We start from the raw sequence: 4,466 nt of genomic DNA on the forward strand, positions 1-4,466 counted from the left end.
TCCAAGAGAAACTGCAGCTTCTTTCTAGCTAGCTAGCACAGACATATGACCACTGGCTAGTAGGTTCACTGAATATCATCCCGCGTCCATGATTGCTTGGAATTTTGTTTCGTGATAGTGATACCTCTAGTGGCATGCATCAAGTAGACTTTCGTTCTTCCGATATGTACATAGAAGTATTGTTTTCATCAAAACAAGTGGACCGAGAGGCGTTCGACGAAGATGACGGTTGTGAATGCAGTCTACTCCCTCTGTTCTTAAATATAAATCTTTCTAAAGATTTCACAGTAAACTATTTTTTTTACGAACCCACTATGCATTAGTGGAGAAACGGGCATTAGTCCCGGATCACCAACCGGGACTAATAAATTAGGACTAAAGTCCCACACCCCCCCCCCCCCTCCCGAGCCTCGGTTGACCATGACCCGGGACTAATGCCCTTTCACGTGATTGGCAGCGAGCGCCAGGGGCGGGAACCTTTAGTCCCGGTTGATAACACCAACCGGAACTAAACAACAACCACGCGTCGGCAGCTGCTAGACGCTGTATTTTTTTATAAAAGGAGGGGGTTTAGGGGTTTTATATATCGATCACTTGCATCCATCCCCTTTAATCAATTATTATGTCATATAACTCATCATTATCTTACTCATCTAAGAACTCATCATCATCTTAATCATACCAAGTTAAAATCTCATAAAAAAAACATTATAATAATCATCATTTTATTTGATCATGCCAAGTTAATATAAACTAGAAAAACTTCTCTGTCATAGGACCTAGTGCTCTGTCCTAGGTAAAATGTCATAAAACAAAATAACACCTATGTCTCCGTGATAAAGCAGTGAGATCCAACGGTCTTCAACTTATGGCTTGCGATCCTTCTTTATTTCTCTCCATGCTTCAAGTTAGAGCCTTCCTTGTGATTTGCGCTTAGACGAGTATGAAAAATCGAACTGAACCCTCAGAGGGTTTTAATTGTCATATGACCTTTGTCATGCATCAAAGGAGGCACAACATCATTTGGCAGTTTCTCTTGAAGAACATAATAGAAGTCTAGTTAGCAACGTGATCAACACCATTTACGAAATAGTACTGTACTTAATTAAGGCCCTGTTTGGAACCATAATAGATTATAATAATCTGGATTATGAAGATAGATTATATAATCTGGTTTATAAAAATAATCCAGGAGGGTATGTTTGGAGATCAGATTATAGAAACTGTAATTCAGGTTTTACATTGTACAATGACATGTATGTCCTGTATAAAAATAAGACGGTGGCGGTGGCAGTAGGTAATTATCTTCATGTTTACAAGGGTAATAGGTTATTAGTAATCCATAATCTGATTTTAGCTGGGGTAGAGTAGATTATGAGTTTTTAATAATCTGGTCATCTAGTTTTTAAAATCTACAATATAAATTGTCCTGTTTGGAAACATAATAGATTATAAAAACAAGATTATATAATCTGGGTGGTTCCAAACAGGGCCTAACAACTCTTACCAAGATATTTGTGTGAATGTCATCAACCCTCAACCTATGCACTAGTGCCATGTATGAAGTATAATTTATGCCAGGTCCCATATTATATGAAAAGTTGTCCCTACCAAACAGGACACCAATAACAAAGGTGATAAGAACATCCTTCTTCTTCCAAGTTAGATGTGATCTATAAGTATAGTGTGTCATGTCAACTATGTTTCGTGTTTCACTCGAAGAAAGGAAATAAGTTGTAAATTATAAATTAACAAATTTAATATGGATGAACGCCAACTATTTTTAAATATAGAATGCAAATTACTTGACAAATATGGTTGACAAAGTCACATGGAGGTAAAACTGAAAACATATCGACATCCATCCAAATGTCGATATTACCTTCAATATGATCTTCAGGACGAAGATCGAAGGTTATTTCCATATCCTCCTAAAATCCATATGCCTTGGCTAGAGCTTGCCAATTTGAGCACCCTAATTATGTGTTATTAACTGCATTCATTACTTTGATCAGAAATGTGTGAGCATGTTTAGTCCTCAGGTTAGCTCTCCTCGTCTCCATACTCTCTGGTCTTTAAAACTGAACCTCTCCATGATATACCTTCTTGCATGGAAGGGGAGGAACTAGTCAAACTGTATAAAACAGAAATTACACGTTGATACGTCCTAAACGTATCTATAATTTCTGCTTGTTCCATGATCTTTTGGGTGACATTGTTATATGTTTTGCTATACTTTTATATCTTTTTACACATATTTGGACTAACCTACTAACTCAGTGCACCCAGTGCCAGTTTCTGTCTACTGATGTATTTTTCAGGGGATTTTACCCAATTTTACGGAGCTTCAATAATCCCGAGAAAAATATATAAAAATCAGCGTAACGGAAGTTTCCAGATCACCGAAGATGGGCCAGAGGGGAGCCAAGGACTGCCCAGGAGACCTCCTGGCGCGGCCTGGCCCCTGGCCGCGCCCACAAGCCGCCTGGGGGGCCCACCTCTTCTGACGCCCTCCTTTGGCCTATATTTACTCCTCCGCGAGGAAACCCTTCCATAACATCCAGAATCGCGAATTTCTCCATCGTTCCGCCACCGCAGCGCTTCCGAGATCGGGAGCATCAGGAGACCTCTTCCCGACACCCTGCCGCAGGGAGGATTGACCTCCGAGAGCTTCTCCACCACCATGGACACTTCCCGGAGGTGCCGTGAGTAGTCCTCCTTGGACCATGAGCCCATGACCAGTAGCTATGTGATGTCTTCTCTCCAATCTTGTGCTTCCATGATTAGCCCTTGTGAGCTGTCCTACATGATCAAGGCATCTATGTAATTTTTCTGCTATTGCTATGCTCGGTTTGTTGGGATCCGATGGATTATGAGATTATGTTCAGATTGTTATGAGTTATATATTTGATTATCCTTTTATATTATGTTCTTTAGTGATTCATGCATGTTCTCCGTTGCTTTGTATTGCTTTGGCCGAGTAGTAGATTGTAACTCCAAGAGGGAGCGTTATGCATGATTGTGGGTTCATGCCCCCCTGATGTCTAGCTTGAGTGACATAAACATGAGATTAGGGGATGTGTTGTTACCACCAGGGAGAAAACAACGGTGCTTGTGACCACGGTTGCAAGGATTCTTTACCTTACGCATAGTTCGTTAATGCAGTTGTCCGTTGCTTTGATTTCACACTTTGGGTGGGGCTCGCAACTTAATACCAGCGAGATCTTTTGGATAGATATCTCAAGGTGGATGATTAGTAAGTAGATGCTAATGAATAAAAGGTCTACTTGTCTTGGCGTACTACCCATTACTATTGAGCCTCTAACTTTCAAGTAGCATAATTAGCATTGCGGTGCGTTTATGATTCTGTCAATTGCCCAACTGTAATTTGTTTAACCAAACATAGTTGTTTATCATCTTTTGGGAGAGAGACATCACTAGTGAACATCATGTGACTCCGGTCCATATCACCACCATAGCTTACACCTCCATCATTTACTGCTTTCATTTACTTTTCCGTTGCAATCACTATCACTGTTCCCGCTTGTGTTTTGATCCTTTGCAAACTACAAGGCCGGAGAGATTGACAACCTCTCTGTACTCGTTGGGAGCAAAGTTATTTGTGTGTGTTCAGGTCCACGTCTTCTGCTAGTGTCAGGGCAGGGGACACCTACTTGTTGATCCTTGGAGTCCTCCTGGTTCGATAACCTTACACTCTCCGTGTAAGGGAAAACTTGCTGCTGACTACATCTCCACCTTCCAACATCTGCAAGAACCTCTTCATCCTTGTTATTTTATCATCACATTCCTTGTCCTTATTTGACGAATCTGAACCCATGAACTATTTATAGAAGTACTCCTCTTCTCAATCCATCGTGTTTGCATCAAAGTAACAACGAGAACACCAAAAAAATGGCCATGGTATTTGTCTCGATAGTTGTTCAGAGTAGTGTCCACTCAGCCTGGACGGAACGAGCGATCTTTTGGACCGGCTCGTGGCCCGCTCGGTCCGGGCCGGCTCGTGGCCCGCTCGGTAAAAAGATCAGCCGGTCCGGTCCCTGAAAAACAGCCCGAAAAATTCTCGGCCCGGTCCGGTTAAAGCTCGGACCGACCGAGTGGACCGACGAGCTTCGCTGGCGGCATGGCAAGGACGTGGCCGGGGCGCGGTGAGCACCATGTGGGGCTTGGCGGAGCGTGGCGAGGGCGTGGCGGGGCCATGGCAGGGGCGTAGCAAGCCCATGGCGAGAGCGTGGCAACGCAGGCGTGGCGAGAGCTTGGCAACGCAGGTGTGGCGGGGGCAAGAGCGGGGGCGAGAGCAAGGTGTTCGATCGTCGGAAAAACTTCTATGTTTGTCTCCCTCTCCTCCGGTCGTGTCTCCGGCGATCACCGTCCACTCGCGATTCCATTTTTGCACTGACAACCGTGCCATCGTGTTCACCGACGCTGGCGCACGGTTCATCGACGCG

The sequence above is a fragment of the Hordeum vulgare genome, chromosome 5H (assembly GCF_904849725.1).
Source record: "Hordeum vulgare subsp. vulgare chromosome 5H, MorexV3_pseudomolecules_assembly, whole genome shotgun sequence".
Taxonomy (NCBI): domain Eukaryota; kingdom Viridiplantae; phylum Streptophyta; class Magnoliopsida; order Poales; family Poaceae; genus Hordeum; species Hordeum vulgare.